Source organism: Pelophylax lessonae, assembly GCF_965119305.1.
Source record: "Pelophylax lessonae genome assembly, chromosome: 8".
NCBI classification, from domain to species: domain Eukaryota; kingdom Metazoa; phylum Chordata; class Amphibia; order Anura; family Ranidae; genus Pelophylax; species Pelophylax lessonae.
In genome coordinates, this window is record NC_138775.1 from 273,257,166 (window position 1) to 273,278,742 (window position 21,577).

Consider the following 21,577-nt stretch of genomic DNA (forward strand, 5'->3'; position numbering starts at 1 on the left):
GGGATCGATGGCAAGACTATTTCAGGTACTAGAAGTTACAACACTCCAACTGCATCCTCATGTTTAGATTATTTTTTATTTTAAACCAGTTTTGTTGAAAATGTCTAGGCAAGATTGTTTTCCTCCTAATATACATTGACCTAAAACTGAAGGCTATCTTCATGTTCCTTTATGATCTTTAGAAAAGCGTTCCTCAGTTGAGTCTTAGCTGTGGATTCCTTTTTGTTGGAGTAATGCTCTTTCTCTGGAAGTTAAAAGCTAGCCACAGGCTGTCAGAAAGGGAAATGAAAAGTGAAAAAGTATTATTGTCCTCTTTGGAAGAAGATTCAGGTCCAGACGGTGAAAATCTACTAATAAATCGGAGAAGTCAATGCATAGATTTTATTTCTTGTGACGTAGAGTATTTGAGATGGGATCCCATAGTTCTACTTCAACACCTAAAACACTGAACATTCATGCCTAACACTGTCCCTGAACTAAGACCTGACATAAATTCTTACTTTGCTGCATGATCTGATAGGCTCTAAACTAGAGATCGACCGATTATCGGCAAAGCCGATATATCGAGGGCCAATATGCACTTTGCCCGATATATCGGAATCAGCCTTTTTGATTTACCGATATTTCGGGAAAGTGCTTGTACCGGAGTGATGCCTGCAGCTAGAGGCATCACCCCGGTACCGGTGTCCATAGCCGACGGTCGGCTGTCTTGTAATGAACAACTGATGTGGCTGTGAAGCCGCTCGGCTGTCATTACAAGGAGCGGGAGGGGACGTTCCCCCCCCCCCCCTCCCACTGCCTTCCGTGGCTTGCCCGGGTCTCCCGTCCCACCGAGAGACTCGGGCATTCTACCTGCACGGCCGCCGGAGAGAAAACCCGATCAAAGCCGCATGCGGCTCTGATCGGGTCCTCAAGTAAAAAAAACGGAGTCCATAGCCGACGGTCGGCTGTCTTGTAATGACAACAGATGTGGCTGTGAAGCCGCTCGGCTGTCATTCCAAGGAGCGGGAGGGACGTCCCCCCCCCTCCCCCCCCCCTTCCGCCGCCTTCCGAGGCTCGCCCGGGCCTCCTGTCCCAACGGGAGACCCGGGCATCCTACCTTCACGGCCGCCGTCTGACTGGGTCTCCATCTGCACCGCCGCCGTCTGCCTGGGTCTCCATTTCTTTGAATTCGGCGCCGCAGAGTACCCAAAAGTAGGGATGCACCGAATGTTCGGCGGCCGAACATTATTCGGCCGAAAATAGAAAAGATAGCACTTTCGGTGTTCGGCCGAATAAGTCAAAAGGCCGAATAATTTTGAGCCGAACAATAGGGCTGAACAATAGTCGATATGATATTGACTATCGTTCTGTGGCCGTAGGCAATATTCATATCGCCGAGGTCACGATATTTACATAGGCAGGGGGAAGGGACTCGGAGGAGGACAGGAGGACTCACAGACTTCCGTGAAGCCGGGACACTTCAGCGGTGAGCATACATACATTACTCACTCGTGCACTGCAGCCCGCCCCACACATTCAGTGAGTCTTACTCTCCTCCCTAGTTTTTTCAATGGCACATTCAGGGAGCCAATCACGCCGTGATTAGCTGCACAGCGAACCAATCATGCGTGCCTGCACACCTGATTAGTTCCGCTGTGCCGCTACTCACGGCGTGATTGGCTTCCTGAATGTGCCATTGAAAAAACTAGGGAGGAGAGTAAGACTCACTGAATGTGTGGGGCGGGCTGCAGTGCACGAGTGAGTAATGTATGTATGCGGCTGTGCTCCTTTCCAGGCTCCTACTAGTCCACCTCCAGCCTCCTACTACTACCACTATGAGAGACTGTCTGTCACTGTATAATCTGATCGAGTCCACACTGACACTGACTGACTGTCACTGAGTAATTGATGTTACCATATTAACCCTGACCTGCCCAGTGCCCTGTATCTGCAATTAAAATTTACAAGGCTGCCTGCATGCTTCCTGATTTCCATTCCCAGCATCCTTCCCAATCCCTACAGTGTCACTAACATTAACCCTATGGTACAAGGCTGCAGTGTGCACTGAATCCCATTCCCTACAGTAACATTTAGGGAGAGAGAGACATGAGAGGACGAGAGAGAGAGAGAGAGAGAGAGAGAGAGAGAGAGAGAGAGAGTGAGAGAGACATGAGAGGACAAGAGAGAGAGTGAGAGGACAAGAGAGAGAGACATGAGAGGACAAAAAATTGGCAAAATAAATGAAAAAAGTGCGAACAACGCGTTCGGTATTCGGCCTTCGGCCAAACATTTCATTATTATTCGGCTTCGGCCAAGAATTTAATTTCGGTGCATCCCTACCCAAAAATGATGTCATGACATCACTTCCGGGTACTGGCGGCGCCGAATTAAAAAAACTTACAGCATTCAAAACAGCCAAACTTGACATTTTGAATGCTTTTAAGTGCAGAGGAGGGGTTTGGGATCTTTTAGACCCCCAGATCCCTCCACAAGAGTACCTGTAGACATTAAAAAAAAAAAAAAAAAAATATATATATATTTTATATATATTTTTTTTTTTTAATGTCCGAAAATATCGGCCGATATCCGATGACCAAAATTTCGGTATCGGCGGTAAAAAAACGATATAGGTCGATCAATACTCTAAACCAATACCATTGCGGTCCCATGTTGAAAGCATTAAAGTGGTAGTAAATTCCGGTACTTTTTTTCTTTTTAGGAGCCCCCCTTCAGGTATGCCATAATGTGCTAGTATGCACAGCATATTTAGCACATTATTTGCCTGTCAAAGAAGCCACTGCTGTGGTGTGATCGATCCGGCACATCCCCAGCGCTTCCATCTTCACCTTCCGGGTTACCTGTCTTTAGCCAATTTAGTGGCCAGACCATAATGACATCACATCGCCGCAGCACAGATTGGCAGCCATAAATGTACACTGATTTGCGCATGCGCGGCTCAGTGTACATGACAGCTGACGGGCAGGAGGAAGCTTTTATGACAGCTTTTATTACCTTTTATAAGCTTTTATTACCCTCACCTTGTAAAACAACCTATTCAGTTTAAAATTGAAATGAAAGGCAAAACATTTGTGTTTGGATGTAAAAAAAGGGGGGGGGGGTACTAATAACGTGTGTTTTTTAAATGTATTTCTTTATTTTTTTATTGTTATAAGTGCATAGGAGTCGGTGGTGGGGGGGGGGGAGAAGAAGAAACAGCAGCACTCTAATCTTTCCAGTGAATGGCTGTGCAGGAGGGGCTGTCAGGACAAGTCTGATCATTGGAGGAGAGCAGGCTGAGTTCCCAGCATAGCTAGAGACCTGATCATGCTCTCATGCCTAGTGTGGTCAGTTTTTAATAGGAAAGAAGAGGGACTGGCAGAGACACAAGGGATTTAACACAAAGGGAGCAATGCAAAGAGAACAGGAGAGTTTTTTTTTTTTTTATACATGTACATGGTACAGCAGGCACATAACAGGAATATGAAATGTTGGGGTAACAAATTCTTTAAGCACTGAGTTCCTAATTCCAAAAGAAGCTGCTTCACTCTTCCTACCCACCTTGGAATTTTGGAGCTTCCCTCCAAAATTCTTTGTATGTTCCAACCCTTACTGCTTTGCTTCAGTCTATCGTGGATAGTGGGCACCCATTTAGCCCTTCCCACCCAGCCCCAGTGTCCCTTTACTTGAGCTGTTAGACACAGAGGGCAGGAAAGGCTGCCGAATCACATGACCACTGTGGTTGGCTGTCAGTGATCACATGATCAGAAGCCAGACCGGCCAGGTCCCAATCAGTAGTAGAGACTGAGAGCGGTCTTAAGCCTCTAACACACGCAACTAATTTCCGCTGACTGGTCGTCCATCTTTTGTCCAGAGTGGTGTCTGTTGGTTGGAATGTGCTCTAGACTGCACACAAATTTTCCCGCACGACAGAATTCTACTTCAGAAGTGATGTCATGTGTTGGTTTGCTTTCTTTGTGTTCTTTCTTCTCTGAGCATGTCCAGTCTTGCTCATAAGATTTTTCCCTGTCGAAATCTACTGACTGCACGAAAATCGGACATGTTTTGACGGAGGACAAAATTTTATAGCCTGCACAGCAGATTTTTTTGGCCGAAAAGTCGGAGTCGGTTGTCGGAAGCATCATACTAAGAACCTGAAAATCGGCAGATCGGTCGTCGGTCGAAAATTCCCGGCCGAATTTCGACGCGTGTGTACGAGGCTTTAGACAGCTCAGTCATTGTGCTGTGAGCGCGATCTCTGCACAGAAACCTTGGCCACCCATCGATGTACTGTATATGTGTAAGATGTGAAATAGAGGGTGCGCTGACAAGTATAAGCTGCTACCTGAATAGTGTCTAGTGATTGAATGATGAAAATAAGGTGCGCTAAATAATGACCAAAGTGACAATAGCACAATGTGAATAACGTTAACATATACAATAGGTATAAATAGAATGTTGATGGACCAGTGTTGTACAATTAAGTGCAATACAAATATATAAATCCACAAAGTTCAAAATTGCACCAAGTGTCCCATAAAATAGTGAACCCTGAGTGATAACAAAATATTCCAAAAGAATTCAAAAGGGTGAATGAAACAACAAAGTCCAATGGTGATCTTCACCAAGTGCTGCAAAAGCAATATAAAGCTGATGGTGATATATCCAGCGCTGTGTGATAGAGAATCCCGCCACCAACTAGCTTTCCTCCTTACCAAATGAAATAAGGTGGAACGCAGAGAAGACTCTGATCTTTAGATGGAAAGGAAGGAGATATCTCTAAATCCCCACCCAGTGGTATAGTATGAATGGCCTCTTACCAAAACGGTGGATAAACCAGGCGCAGGTTATATCCAATGGTGGATGCTCTTACAGTGGGTCGATTGCCAATGGTTGTATCCCGCTCCTACTATCGGTTCGTTCTTCTACTGACTCCCCCAGATGGACATGTGTGGGGCAAAGAACAAACGGACCATAGTGTATTATCCCCGATATACGTTTATTGAGTAAGGTAGGGCACTTACATTCATGGATGGGAATACCAGCGACAGTAGCAATCAATACGCTATCTCAGCAGAAGCCTTGTCAGAGGAAACGTCGTCAGAGAGGAGGCGTGTCGCGCCGCCACAGACGTCACGCACAGCCCGGTCTGCAGCCGAGCTCGGCGTATTGATTGCTACTGTCGCTGGTATTCCCATCCACGAATGTAAGTGCCCTACCTTACTCAATAAACGTATATCGGGGATAATACACTATGGTCCGTTTGTTCTTTGCCCCACACATGTCCATCTGGGGGAGTCAGTAGAAGAACGAACCGATAGTAGGAGCGGGATACAACCATTGGCAATCGACCCACTGTAAGAGCATCCACCATTGGATATATCCTGCGCCTGGTTTATCCACCGTCTTGGTAAGAGGCCATTCATACTATACCACTGGGTGGTGATTTAGAGATATCTCCTTCCTTTCCATCTAAAGATCAGAGTCTTCTCTGCGTTCCACCTTATTTAAGGAGGAAAGCTAGTTGGTGGCGGGATTCTCTATCACACAGCACTGGATATATCACCATCAGCTTTATATTGCTTTTGCAGCACTTGGTGAAGATCACCATTGGACTTTGTTGTTTCATTCACCCTTTTTGAATTCTTTTGGAATATTTTGTTATCACTCAGGGTTCACCATTTTATGGGACACTTGGTGCAATTTTGAACTTTGTGGATATATATTTGTATTTTACTTAATTGTACAACACTGGTCCATCATCATTCTATTTATACCTATTGTATATGTTAACGTTATTCACATTGTGCTATTGTCACTTTACTGTATATGTGTGACTTGTGAATGTTGAAGCCCACCTCCTTTTCTGCCACACAAATGCAGCAAGAGAATAATAACTGTGAAGACCTGGTGACTCCCAAGTGCAAAGTTCTCACTCCTCCTGGAGCTCCAAGGAGATGTGAATCTATAGGTGGCTCAATAACTATCCAGTAATGCTAAAAGAAAATGAAAATATTAGATTTGGGTTGCCTGACCCTTTAATGTACACTCCCCGGCCACTTTATTAGGGACACCTTGGTAGTATCGGGTTGGACCCCCTTTTACCTTCAGAACTGCCTTCATTCTTGGTGGCATAGATTCAATAAAGTGTTGGGAACATTCCTCAGAGATTTTGGTCCATAGTGACATGATAGCATCACCCAGTTGCTGAAGATTTGTCGGCTGCCCATCCATGATGCCAATCTCCCGTCCACCACATCCCGAAGGTGTTCTATTGGATGAGATGTGGTGAGTGTGGAGGCCATTGGAGTACAGTGACCTCATTGTCATGGTGAAGAAACCAGTGGTGAGATGATTGGAGCTTTGTGACATGGTGCATTATCCTGCTGGAAGGAGCCATCAGAAGATGGGGACACTGTAGTCATAAAGGGATGGACATGGTCAGCAACAATACTCAGGTCGGTCGCGGCGATGGTCAATTGGTACTAAGGGGCCCAAAGTTTGCCAAGAATATTTTCCCCACACCATTACACCACCACCACCAGCCTGAACCGTTGATACAAGGCAGGATGGATCCATGCTTTTTATGTTATTTACGTGAAATTCTGATCCTACCATCTGAATGTCGCAGCTGAAATGGAGACTCATCAGACCAGGCAACATTTTTCCAATCTTCTATTGTCCAATTTTTGTGATCCTATGTGAATTGTAGCCTCAGTTTCCTGTTCTTAGCTGACAGGAGTCGCACCCGGTGTTGTGTTCTACTGCTGTAGCCCATCTGCTTCAAGGTTCCATGTGTTGTGTGTTGTGAGATGATATTCTGCATATTTTGGTTGTAACGAGTGGTTATTTGAGTTACTGTTCCCTTTCTATCATCTGGAACCAGTCTGCCCATTCTCCTCTGACCTTTCTATTATCTGGAACCAGTCTGCCCATTCTCCGCTGACCTTTCTATCATCTGGAACCAGTCTGCCCATTCTCCGCTGACCTTTCTATCATCTGGAACCAGTCTGCCCATTCTCCGCTGACCTTTCTATCATCTGGAACCAGTCTGCCCATTCTCCGCTGACCTTTCTATCATCTGGAACCAGTCTGCCCATTCTCCGCTGACCTTTCTATCATCTGGAACCAGTCTGCCCATTCTCCTCTGACCTTTCTATCATCTGGAACCAGTCTGCCCATCCTCCTCTGACCTTTCTATCATCTGGAACCAGTCTGCCCATCCTCCTCTGACCTTTCTATCATCTGGAACCAGTCTGCCCATTCTCCGCTGACCTTTCTATCATCTGGAACCAGTCTGCCCATTCTCCGCTGACCTTTCTATCATCTGGAACCAGTCTGCCCATCCTCCGCTGACCTTTCTATCATCTGGAACCAGTCTGCCCATTCTCCGCTGACCTTTCTATCATCTGGAACCAGTCTGCTCTTTCTCTGACAACAACAAGGCATTTTCCTCCACACAACTGCCTCTCACTGGATATTTTCTCTTCTTCAGGCCATTCTTTGTAAACCCGAGAGATGGTTGTGAGTGAAAATCCAAGAAATATTTGGACCAGCCCATCTGGCACCAACAACTGTGCCACATTTTAAGTCACTTAAATTTCCTTTTCTCCCCATTCTGATGCTGTTTGGTTTTTAGAAAGTCATCGTTACCACGTCTAGATGCCTAAATGCATTGTGTTGCTGCCATGTGATTGGCTGATTAACAATTTGTGTTACCAAGCAATAGAACAGGTGTACCTAATAAAGTGGCCGGTGAGAGTATATTCTATATCTAGTATGAAAATGAAAGCAGGAAGCCTATTGGTGGCTTTGGGAAGAATGCTTTTATCATTAGTTTTTATACAGCCTGTCACCTTGGTGTAGTTCCTTTATTAATACTGTTGGATATGTGCTCCTTTCTATTATTATCTGTACTGCCAGTAAATATTCAATTATTAACTTGCCTTCGCTGTACTTGGGTGCAGATACGGAGCTTTTCCTTCCATTTTCCAGTTTGATGTCTCATATTGCTGTCACTTCCCTGATCTTAGAATAACACCCTGGAAGTTTCACTTTGTGTGTTTTGGCAGCTCGCTTGCTTTTGATTGCTTCACAAAACGCTTCCTACACCCCATCTGTGTGTTTATGGCTTTTTGTGTTGCGGAGTCAGACTAAACAGTGATACATTGTGTATGAGTCAGCAGTGCAGGCCTATTGGATTATTGAGTATTTGCATATTTTGTTATATCTAAAAACAGGATTTTTACATTTAATTATTGTTTTCAAGGTGAACTTGTACTTTGACCATGTAGGTCAGATTAATGTGTTGAAGCAGAACTAAACTGTATCTGAGCAGCACAAACCCGAAAAATGTTGTGTAACCTCTTAAAGCGGAGTTCCGGCCTCAAAATCGAGAAATCTGTTTTGGGCCATCCGCTTGCGGATTGCAACCTGAAAAAGAAATGGATGCTCCCGATATTTTTTTTGTTTACTTATCTTATTATAGAAGAAAATATACTCGCCTTCCTTCCACTTCCTCCCTCTGTGGCCACGGCCTGCGCCGTCACTTGCGGTTTGCAATGACTCCTGGGAGCTGAACGTCATCGCTCCCAGGAATCAATGCGCCTGCACCGGCCCTGCTCGTCACTTCCGGTGCAGGCACGGCATTCCCTGCTATACAGCTTCTGGGCATGTCCAGAAGCTGTGCAGGGATGCCACGCCTGCCCCGGAAGTGACGAGCGGGGCCGGTGCAGTGTGTTGTGGAACTCCGATGTCATGGAAGAGGACACGAAGAGGGACGCTGCGGCTTCAGCTGCCCACACCTGAGATGGCAGCGCTGGAGAAGAACTTTTCAAGGTAAGTATTTCTTCTTACAGGTAAGTGTGACCCGGGACAGATCAGAGGCTATCCATTGTGGAATGTACTAGCCCTCACTTTTAGCTAAAATTGACCCCCGAGGCCGGAACTCGGCTTTAAGGAGTACCCGCCGCAGTCCTGTGCAAACTGACGTAGCTCTACATCTGTCGCGCGCCTGCAGCTAGGGGGCGAGCGCTTGTTACCGGCAGCATGCTCCCGCCCCCACTCGGCAGTAAGGATTCCGATTCACGTGGCCGGAGGCTCTGATTGCCGCCGGCCACCTACGATTGCTCTCCGCTGAGAGAGGACGGTCAGCTGTTGTAAACACATATATGTAACATATTTTGTTTCCTCTCATGTAATGTCACTGGTTGTTGGTGTTTGGCTGTCCAGGCACATATCAGGCCAATGACTAAGCCTCAGTGAGCGGGGTGAAATGCGTTGTAGGTGTGGTCTGCAAAAGAGCTGTCTGAGGTTGTTTTATATTGACATCTACACTGCGGTCGGTCCAGGAGCTTTTTCAGCATACAATGCATCTATCACTGGATGATGAGTGAATATACAGTGGGGAAAATAATTATTTGTCCCCCTGCAGATTTTGTAAGTTTGTCCTTTAACAAAGAAATGAAGGGTCTATCATTTTTATAATAGGTATATTTTAAATGATAGAGAGAGAATTTTACCCAAAAATCTGGAAAAAACACATTTCAGTGAGTAAAATAAGTATTTAATCCCCAAGCAAAACATGACTTAGTATTTGGTGGAGAAACCCTTGATGGCAAACACAGAGGTAAGAGGTTTCTTGTAGTTGGTGACCAGGCTTGCACACACTCAGAAGGGATTTTGGTCCACTCTTCTTCACAGATCTTCTCTAAATCCTTCAGGGTTCTTGGCTGTCACTTGGCAACTCAAAGTTTCAGCTTCCTCCTATAAGTTTTCTATAGGATTAAGGTCTGGAGACTGGCTAAGCCACTCCGTGACCTTTTGTGTTTCTCCTTGAGCCACTCCTTTGTTGCCTTGGCATTGTGTTTTGGGTCAATGTCATGCTGGACCCATCCATGACCCATCTTCAGTTTTCTGGTTGAGGGATGAAGGTTCTCATCCAAGATTTTACAATACATGGCCCCGTCCACTGGCCCTTCAATACGGCAAAGTTGGCCTGTACCTTTTTAGTAGAGAGAAATCCCCAAAGCATAATGTTTCCACCTCCATGCTTGACTGTAGGGATGTAGGGGTCATAGTCAGCATTTTTCTTCCTCCAAGCACGGCGAGTCGAGTTAATGCAAAAGAGGTTCATTTTGGTCTCATTTGACCACAGCGCTTTCTCCCATTCCTTCTCTGAATCATTTAAATGTTCATTGGCAAACTTCAGATGGGCCTGTACATGTTCCTTCTTGAGAAGAGGGGACCTTGTGGGCGCTGCAGGATTTCAGTCCATGGCGGTGCATTGTAATGCCAGTGGTTTGTTTGGTGATTGGGGTCCCAACTGCCTTGAGATCATTCTCAAGCTCCTATCGTGTAGTTCTGGGCTGATCCCTCACTTTTCTCATGATAATTCTTACCTCTTGAGGCGAAATCTTGCATGGAGCTCCAGACTGAGGGCGATTTGATGGTTATTTTGTATTTCTTCCATTTGCGAATAATCGCTCCATAAACCAGGGCTCGACAAATTTGCTATGAATCTAGGAGCCAGCTAAAAAAGTTAGGAGCCAGTTTTTTTTTTTGGTAGCGTGGGTTGTCAGGGCAAGTAATTTGCGCCCCCTAACTCACTTACAGCAGAGTGGTCAGTCAATAACTCCAATGTAACGCATTACGTCAAGGTTATGGGCTGGCCAGAAAGAATGACATTAAAAACCTGTTATAGGGGAAACTCCTTTTTATGCTAATGCATCATGACTGCGGCATGTAAAATACCCTCATCTGCTGCCTATTGTAGCTTAAAGTGGAGTTCCACCCTATTTTTATACTTACCTCCATCTTCTCGCTCCGGGTCACCTGAAAAAGAAATGGATAATCGCATATTTTTTTTTTTTTTACTTACCTCGTAGCGAAGAAAAAATACTTACCTTACTTCCTTCTTCCTCCTTCCTCGGCCGCGGCCCGTCGTCACTTCCTGGCTCTGCAATGATTCCTGGGAGCTGGACATCATAGCTTCCAGGAATCATTGCGCCTGCACCGGCCCCGACGTCAGTTCCGGGTCGCGCGCGTCATCCCCTTCTAAACAGCTTCTGGGCATGAGGGATGACGCGCGCGACCCGGAAGTGACGTCGGGGCCGGCGCAGAGCATCGTGGGACCAAAGAAGGCGGAAGAGGACGCAGAAGAGGATCTCGCTGGCTTCAAGCTGCCCACATCTGAGATGGCAGCGCTGGACAAGACGTTTGCAAGGTAAGTATTTGTCCTAACAGGTAAGTGCAACCCGGGACAGATCAGAGGCTAGCCATTGTGGAATGCACTAGCCCTGACTGTCCCGGGGGTATTAAAAAAAAAAAAATCCAGGGTGGAACTCCGCTTTAAGGGTGGCTGTTGGTGGGTGGCAAAAACATGTCTTTACAGCACCCAACTGCACATCTAAATAAAGCCTTTGTGACATTTTAAATAAAACAAACACAGAAAAGGATGAAAGAAGTATTCCAGCGCTGCTGATCTTCTGTTGCCTCTTTGCAGCTACTTCCTGCCTGTGTGTCCCCCTGTGGTGATTGTTGATAATACACAGGGCTTTATCAAAGGACATAAAAAGATCATTTTAAAGCATGCCAGCCTCATCTCCCCTCCTCCACCTCACAGCACACCTTAAACAACTTTGCACTATTAGAACAGCGGCTCAGTGTGTCACAGCATGGAAACATGAACACACACACAGGCAGCCCCCGTGCTCTATCCTCCACCAGAACTCTCCCCCCCTCCCTCATAGTAGTTACTGTGACAGTCTGCCTGCTAGGTCAGGTAAAGGGCACACAGGCTGCCGGGTCCCCCTCCTCATCACCCTTCTCCAAGGTCTGAACTCCCGCTGTGGTCTCTGGGGGGAGGAAGGCCAGCCTGATAAGGACGCTACGGGCAGCAGAAGAGAGCTCACTGAGCAGCCATTCCGGACCTTGCTCTGGCAGAGGAGAGGAGGCCCGCCCCCTCCCCTCTCATGTTACACACAGCCGGACTTGAGATTACTGCACGGCCCCAGGGAAAACACGGAGACCAGGGAGGGGGAAGAGCGAAGCATCGGCTGCCTGACACTCTGAGCTGCGTGTCCGGGCAGTCAGTCAGGAGTTGCAGAGAGTGGGCTGGCCGCAAATCAGGAGCCAGGACGCGGTTTCTGGTCGCCATGGCGACCTGGCGACCGGGGTTTGTCGAACCCTGCCATAAACTAAACTAAAATAAACTGCTTTCTTTAAGTCCCACCAGAGGTTCTCAATCGGATTTAAGTCTGATGACTGTGATGGCCACTCCAAAGTGTTCCAGCCTTTAATCTGCAACCATGCTCTAGTGGACTTGGAGGTATGCTTGGGATCATTGTCCTGTTGAAAGGTCCAACGTCTCCCAAGCCTCAGGTTTGTGACGGGCTGCATCACATTGTCATCCAATATCTCCTGGTACTGAAGAGAATTCATGGTACCTTGCACACGCTGAAGCTTCCCTGTACCTGCAGAAGCAAAACAGCCCCAAAGCATGATTGACCCCCCGCCATGCTTCACAGTAGGCAAGGTGTTCTTTTCTTCATAGGCCTTGTTCCTCCTCCTCCAAACATAGCATTGATCCATGGGCCCAAACAGTTCGAATTTTGTTTCATCAGTCCACAGAACACTATCCCAAAACTTCTGTGGTTTGTCCACATGACTTTTGGCATACTGCAGTCGACTCTTCTTATTCTTTGGAGACAGCAAGGGGGTATGCCTGGGAGTTCTGGCATGGAGGCCTTCATTACGCAGTGTGCGCCGTATTGTCTGAGCAGAAACTTCAGTACCCACATCTGACAAATCTTTTCTCAGTTCCTCAGCAGTCACACAGGGACTTTTCTCCACTCTACGCTTCAGGTAGCGCACAGCACTTGAAGTCAGCATCTTCTTTCTGCCAAGACCAGGTAGCGTTTCAACAGTGCCCTTTGCCTTGAATTTGCGAATGATGCTTCCTATGGTGTCTCTTGGTATGTTTAACATCTTTGCAAGCTTCTTATAGCCATTGCCCTTCCTGTGAAGAGTAATCACCTCTTCTCTTGTCTTCCTGGACCATTCTCTTGACTTCACCATGTTTGTAACCACACCAGTAAATGTCTAGAAGGAGCTGAGTATCACAGTCATTTTAAAGCTGCCTAATTGGTGCTTATTAGGCTTTATTGCTGCTCCCTGACATCCACAGGTGTTTTCATTACCTGATTGAAAACACTTCAATGAACCTCTGTTCTTCAGAGTGGTAGTCTTTAAGGGGTTGAATAATTGTGTCAATGAAGAATTCACAAAAGAAACATTTACTACTGTATTACAAAACCAATTGATGTCATTTTAGTTGCATATGGTTCTTTAAAAAGTCCTTGTAGGATTTTATTCTGAATACAATTACAAATGTACACTAAATTCCCTAAAACCCTTTACAGCATTGGGGGGTTGAATAATTTTGAACACAACTGTACTGTAGCCAGTCTGTGGGAGCCAGATTTATTGTTGGTTTGTAGGGGATCAAACACCTAATGAACTGCAACTCCAATTGTATCGAGAGTTTTGGTTGATATTCTGTCTCTATCATTTAAAACACACCTATGATAAAAATTATAGATCTTTAATTTCTCAGTAAGTGGGCAAACTTCCAAAATCTGCAGCTGATCAAATACTTATTTTCCGCACTGTACATGCCAGAACCCCTGTCTCTTAGGACCAGAGGGAATCGGCTTTTCTCTAAGCTTTCAGCAATTCTCCAAGTCCAATTCCAGGTCAGAGGCACATATTGCTGCTACGTGGGGGTGGAGACTGGAGGTGTGTACGCTCCATGCTATGACTTGCAGGCTACACAGGGCCTCCTCCCTACGCTCCTGGTGGTGGAAGAGCAAAGGGAAAGTACGAATCTGTAGCTGGGAAGGACAATAAAGGAAACTGTCTGCCTTGCCTTCACTTTAATGAATCCCTATCCTCTTCCTCATTCAGGGCAAAGTTATTGTCTGTGCAAATGGCACTCCTGACCCACTGATACTCACTTTGCCAGATCTTCCGCACTGCTTCCTTCAGAGCCTCAACCAGCAAAAAACCCAGTGCATCCGAGTGCACAAAGCTAGGAGAGCCGCAGCTCTGGTGCACAGCGCTGGATCATGATCGGGTTCGGGAAGTATAAGGGGGTTAATTAAGGGGGCAGGTCTGTGACACAGAAGTTTTTTTTTTTTTTACCTTAATTCATAGAATGTATTAACCTCCCTGGCGGTCTGATTATGTCAGAATTTTTGTGCTAAAAGCGGTACATTGTTTTGCATGGAAATATGTTGTTTTATATTTTAGGCCTGTAATTCTTAGGAATAACCCACTTAAATCTCTCCAAACGAGTTTAGTAGACATCCCGGTGTTCTATCAGAAAACCCTACCCTATCAGAAATCCATACCCTCGTCATTTCCAGTTCAGATTAGCTGTGGATTCGTCATGCATCAGTTGTAGCCGAATCACACGTCCTAGTGTGCATTCGGGTCGGGCAGCGGGTGAGATCTCTTTTAACAAATATCCATCTGATCTCCATGCCCCACACTGCACGGACCCGACAGTGGGACATTCCGATCTCCATGCCCCACACTGCACCGACCCGACAATGGGACAATCCGATCTCCATGCCCCACACTGCACCGACCCGACAATGGGACAATCCGATCTCCATGCCCCACACTGCACCGACCCGACAATGGGACAATCCGATCTCCATGCCCCACACTGCACCGACCCGACAATGGGACAATCCGATCTCCATGCCCCACACTGCACCGACCCGACAATGGGACAATCCGATCTCCATGCCCCACACTGCACCGACCCGACAATGGGACAATCCGATCTCCATGCCCCACACTGCACCGACCCGACAATGGGACAATCCGATCTCCATGCCCCACACTGCACCGACCCGACAATGGGACAATCCGATCTCCATGCCCCACCCTGCACCGACCCGACAATGGGACAATCCGATCTCCATGCCCCACACTGCACCGACCCGACAGTAGGACAATCCGATCTCCATACCCCACACTGCACCGACCCGACAATGGAACAAGCCGATCTCCATGCCCCACACTGCACCAACCCGACAGTGGGACAATCCGATCTCCATGCCCCACACTGCACCAACTTCGTATAGACGGACTTTTATTATAAAAACTTCTCTCAAATAAAACCACTGCAAAAACACTGCAATAAAAAATCACTTGCAATAAAAGAATATATTGGTGCCCTTACAGACCTTTCCAGCCTCGCGGCTGTTCTCCGGTGTCTGTATGTGATACTCGCGCCATACCCGGAAGTGGGGAAATGGCGTGCGGGTCACCAAAGGGCCCAAAAAGAGGCAGCTTGCGTTACAGCTTGACGCGTTTTGTCATAGAAATGACGTCATCGGAAGCTCCAAGGGGTTGTCATGGTCAACCTCAACTTTCATACCAGGTGCTCCAGTAAATGGGAATGTTGGGGGCGCTGCCTGATCCGTACCGCAGTCAATAGAGCACCAAGTCCGCACATTGCTGAGCTTAGTCGCAGAATTGTTGCTGTCGTCCCTTTTAGTACCTGATGACGAATTTTACCACGAATCGCTATCGTCGCTGTTTTCCAGTTCGTCCAAAAGCCTTTTTGAGCTAAAAGAACGCTTTTTGGATGCCATGGACGTTATCAATTTTCCAGGCACAAAGTACCGCAAAAAGTACAGGCAGGGTACTGGGAAAGCCTCTAGGTGAAATGGCATACAAAGTTGTAATCCTTAGGGCCCTTTCACACGGGCGCTCCGTATGTCCGCAAATCATCCTATTTTTTTGCGGATGATTTACAGACATAATGTATGGCAATGGGATGGCGGATGACCATCCGCTGACATCCCGATTTTCTTCCTTTCAGTTCTGTACAGTTTTTTGGAACAGAACAGAATCCTATTTTTCTCCGTTAAAAAAAACGGAAAGGAAGGAAAATCGGATGTCAGCGGTGTCATCCGCTGACATCCGCAATGCCCATAGACTTACATTATGTCCGTATAACATCCGCAAACAGATGGGATGATATGCGGATATGCGGACATACGGAGCGGATGACACAAGTGCCAAAAAACTGAACGGCCGTGTGAAAGAGGCCTAACAGATTACACTGTATCATGTCTTTTGTTTTTAATTTTATTTTTATCTCCCGCTGGTTCCACCCACCTGCGACGTGGCGCTTGCAGGGAAGGGAACCAGAAGAAGGTGTCGGCAATGGCCCGAGCACACAGTGAGAGGACAGCGGGAGGATGGCGGGAGATCGCAGGGGAAGGTGAGTTTCTTTCTGGGGTATTCCCGAGTGTGGCTCAGGGTTACCGCTTTTGGCACTGAATATTAACCCCAAGCCACACTCGGGAATACCGCCAGGGAGGTTAAGGTAAAAAACCTTGAGGCTTTAGAACCACTTTAAATTGTGTGTGCCCGCTCCCCTTTTACATGTCAACTACTGGTAATCGGTATAAAAGGAACCTGTATAAAAAAAAAAAAGCAAAAAAACTTCCACGTCCCTGGGCATTGTAAGAGTGTCGCCTGGGGGGGGGGGGGGGGGGGGTGCGTGTGTGTTTTTTTTTTTTTATTTATTTTTTCCTCTGCAAGATTTGGTTTTGTGTTCCTCATGTCCTCTATAGTGTGTTCTTGTCTCAATCCAGAGCGCTAAAGTCCCGTACACACTTAGCGATTGTCGGCCGTAAATATTCGGCCGCCGAACGATCGGCCGATTGTCGGCTTGTTAGTATGATGCTTCCGACAACCGACAGAGAATTTTCGGCCGAACAGAATCTGGCGTGCAGACTTTAAATTTTTTGTTGGCCGTCACAAGAACGGCCGATTGTTCGCCAGTCAGTACAGAATTCGGCCGACAAACAGCAGATTAGCAAGACTGGGCATGCTCAGAGAAGAAAAAACACACGGAAAGTTCACCATCACATGACATCACTTCTGCAGTCAGCTGTTGTTGGCCGACAAAATTCGCGTGCAGTCTTTAGCACTTTTCAGCCGACAGGACAGCACCGGACAAAAGACGGCCGATCGCTCGGCAGACAATCGGTGCGTGTGTACGGGGCTTTAGTGTCATTTCTGTTTTTTGTTTTCTTCTCTGCTATCAGCATGAATCACTTCTGACAAGTTTTCCTGACACCAAGAGAAAGAAAGGTGATCGGGGAGGGATCTCCAGCACACAGCCTTTTGATTGACAGCCTCAGCTCTGTTCTCTGTTCCTGTGGGCTGTATGAAGGGCAGGGGGGGGTATCCCTTCCCTTCCCTGCAATTAGCTCTCTGATCTCTTCTCACTGAGCTCTGTAGTGTGTAATTTCAACTCCCCGGCCCCTGCTTTCTGACGGCTCAGACAAGCTTTATATATTCTGCACTTCGATGTAGAGAAGTTCTCAGATAAACAGGTACAATTTATGTAGGAGGATTTGTTTAATCTCTGAGTATCACCTGAAGCCAGTTACCCTAACATTTCATATTCCTGATATGTGCTTGCTGTACCATGTACTTGTATGAGGAAGATTCATGTTCTTTGTATTTCTTCCTTTGTGTGAAATCCTCGGTGTTCCTGCCACTCCCTCTGCTTTTTCTTATTAAAAACTGACCACACTAAGCATTGAGCACACTGTAGTAAATTCTCTAGCTATGATGGAAAATCGGCCTACTGTCCTCCAATGATCAGACTTGTCCTGACAGCCCCCCCCCCTACACAGCCATTCACTGGGAAGATCAGTGTACTGTTGCTGCTCCTCCCCCAGCCCTTTTGCAGCTGAGAACAGAGGGAATGTGATCACTTATAAAAAATGGGGAAAAAATTATTGATAATGTGTTTTTATATCTATGCTAAAATGTTTTGCCTTTCATTTCTATTTTAAACTGAATGGATTGTTTTACAAGATGATTGTTTACAATCACTTTAAAGCATAACTCCACTTAAGTTGAGAAAAAATAAAAATCCCCTCTGGGTGATCTCTGTACATTGCAGGGATTTTAAGAAACTCTATTGCAGATTCCTACCTTTTGGTCTTCTGAAGAAAGCATTGCTTGTTTCTCTGTGCCTCTTTGCTGAGTGGGTCTAATGGGAGTGGTTTCATAATTATCTATCAGCTGTGGCAGCTGCAGGGCTCTGAGGGAATCTGCTGGGTCTGCATCCCTTTAGACGTTGGGAGTATCTCACCAAAAATGACAAGTATCTATTGATACTTGATATTGATAAAAATCTAAATTATATTGATAAAAATGACAAAAGTATCTATTGGGAGTATCTCACCGAAATCTGACTTGTATCTTAGGCAGACTTCTTGGAAAATTGGTAAGCCAATCACACAAGCAGGAAATTATGTTTCTGGGGTGTGGTCAGTATACATTCTGTGTACAGAACAGCTCCAGGCTGCCATATTGCATTGCATTGCATTGCATTTTCAAAAATATAAAACAGCTGCAGATTGAAAAGGAAAAGTAATTTTTAATAACATTCAGTTACAATATAATTTGTGTCACAATTGTATACGCCAGGGTTTCCCAAACTATGGATTTGCAGGTGTTCAGGAACTACAATTCCCATCATGCCTTAGTCATGTATGTGAATGTCAGAGTTTTGCAATGCCTCATGGGATGTGTAGTTCTGCATCAGCTGCAGGGCTGTAGTTTGGGAATCCCTGGTAATACGCTATATTGTGTTTTCTTTATTTGCTGATTTTTTTTCCCCCCCCGCGAAAGTGGCATTACCCTTTAAGCAAGGATCAGAATGACTGACCCAAAGCCTGCATGTTGTCATATTTCTGGCCTCACATGTTCCTTTGAAGGAGGACCTCGGGTAGTTTTCTCACACTCTGCCCGTCATGTCTCAGTGTCAGGTCTTTATTTTGTCAGTCTGTCTGTGTGCTGAGCGAGGCCTGTCCTGCCTCTTTTGTAGTTTGACAGATTTATATCTTGCCCTTCAGGTTGTCATGTAGTGTTTGCCTTCATCCAGGTATTATCGGATTACTCCCAGGGCTCATCATCCCCTTTCAGCACTCGGCGGCACAGTTCTCTCCCAGGACTCGCACACGCCCTGCTGTTTACATACACCAGCACCAGACAATGCTCACTTCTTTCTCTTTATGACACGGGTGGTAATAAAGCACTTTGCATTTAATAGCCATCTTTGGTCTGGGATCATTGCAGCATTTGGCGTTGGCTGTCTTCTAAGAATGTTTACGGTAAGTGAGAGTCTGTGCTTGCTGTGTTCAGAGGGATGAACGTTCCCCACTTTGTGTGATTTGTTCGGTTTGTTGTGTTTGAATTGTTATATTTCTCGCTGACGTTGTCATGTTTTGTTTTATGGGGATATTGTGGTGTGTTTTCACAGAGTACCGTATATACTTGAGTATAAGCCGACCAGAATATAAGCCGAGGCACCTAATTTTACCACAGAAAACTGGGAAAACTTATTGACTCGAGTATAAGCCTAGGGTGGGAAATGCAGCAGCTACTGGACCCAACTGGACCACCACGAAACCCAAAACGGGCTGCGGGCATGGTAAAGGAGATGGTGCAAGCATGGTGCAGGCATGGTACAGGAGATGGTGCAGGCATGGTACAGGAGATGGTGCAGGCATGGCGCAGGGGAAGGTTCAGGCATGGCGCAGGGGAAGGTTCAGGCATGGCGCAGGGGAATCTCCTGTACCATGCCCGCAGCACTACATCTCCTGAGGAGATGCAGGGGCTGCGGAGGAGTCTCACTTACCTTTCGGTGAGGCGCCTTACATTTAAAAATGGCTCCAACACGTCACCGCACATGCGCCGTCTGCCCGGGAATAGCCGAACGTGTTCGGTCTTTCCCGAGTGGCGGCGGCGCATGCGCACTGACGGGGGAAAAGGTAAGTGAGACCATTACTGGAGTATAAGCCGAGGGGGGTTTTTTCAGCATAAAAAAACATGCTGAAAAAGTCGGCTTATACTCGAGTATATATGGTACATATTTTGGAGTGACTGTTGACCTGACAGTAATATTTATTGAGACGTTCACAATTTGACATGTTTACTGTCCCATATATTGCTTTCCATATACAGATTTGTAAACGTTCCCTGTGTTGTCTAACTATTTGCCAAACTGGACATGCAAAAATCCGGAATATTGCTGTACTCCTTGGTAACTTAAATTATTAAAATCACATCACAGGAATGATAGGAACATAAATGGTAACGCGTTTCAAGCTAAAGTCAAGCACTTACTCAAACCTTGAGGTTTGAACCTAGGGTTTTCCATCCGCTCGAATTTCACAGACCGGATCGGATAGCAGCGGGTGTCAGCGGACATGTCACCTCTGACATCCGCTGCTCCATAGAGGTGCATGGAACATCTGATCCGGTCCGCCTGAAAAAACTGACAAATAGACCGGAGCGGAAAGCCCGTGTGAAAGGGGCCTAAGTGACTGCAGTTTAACCTCTTAAAGACCAAGCCTTTTTCTGACACTTGTTGATTACGTGTCGGTTCACATATATGCGATGTAGGAACCCTGCGAATCCACTGTGGGATTGTACGCATCGTACTCAACTCTCAGGCAGGTCACACTGCCATAAGCGAATTGCTGAGAGTGTCAATACAAAGTTAACGACACCCCCAGATCAGTTCGCATATCGCAGTGCGAACTGTCAGCTCAGACAGGAATCGGATTGCATTGGTGTGAACACCCAATCAATCAGATTCTGGTGCGGATCAAAAAAAGGGTCCTGTGCGACTTTGGTCCAAATGCGATGTGAATTCAGCCATACAATCTGTATGGCTTAATTAGCAACGCACAGACATCGCATGTGATTTGCACAGCAGTGCGGGGGCGATTCACATGTGATATCTGACATCCCATATGTGTGAACCGGCACTACAAGTTAAAATCAGTATTTCCTGCTAGAAAATTACTTAGAACCCCCAAACATTATATACATTTTTTTTAAGCAAAGACCCTAGAGAATAAAATGGCGATCATTGAAATCTTTTAGGTCACACTGTATTTGAGCAGAAGTCTTTCAAACGCAGTCTTTTGGGGGAAAAAAATGCACCTTAAAGAAATTTAAAAAAACTAAACCGTAAAGTTAGCCCAATTTTTTGTATAATTTAAAAGATGTTAGGCCGAGAATCGTGATCTTTATTCTAAGCAAAAAAATTGTGATTCTCATTTTATTCAGAATCTCGCAGCTCTAATTTGCGTGAAAAAAAATGATAAAAATGTCATATGAGTACAGTGTTGTATGACCGCGCAATTTTCATTCAAAGTGCGACAGCTGAAACTTGGACGGGGCAGGAAGGGAGTAAAAATGGCCAGTAGGCAAGTGGTTAAAGTATATCTAAAGCCAAGCCTTTGTTGTGTAGAGTAGGGAAGGGTTAAACCCTTGTGTCTCCACTGGAAGATTTTCCTTCCATTTTTCTTTTTCTGGTGACCACTCAAAATTTTGAATTTTCTCAACAGTGGTCACAAGACAAACTGTCACCCCAGGCAAAAAATGAATAATACCTTATTTCAATGAACTTCACAATTCTAATATTCTATTTATGCTTGGCTTAAAACGGCTCAAAATGTTCAAGTCCTGAGCTACTAGC

At 45.9% G+C, this 21,577-nt stretch overlaps 1 protein-coding gene across 1 annotated transcript in view; it reads left to right on the plus strand.

Moving 5' to 3' along the window:
* The window catches only part of GNG12 (G protein subunit gamma 12), a 241,301-nt gene that overhangs the window by 24,062 nt on the left and 195,662 nt on the right, over positions 1-21,577 (plus strand). The window lies entirely within an intron of this gene.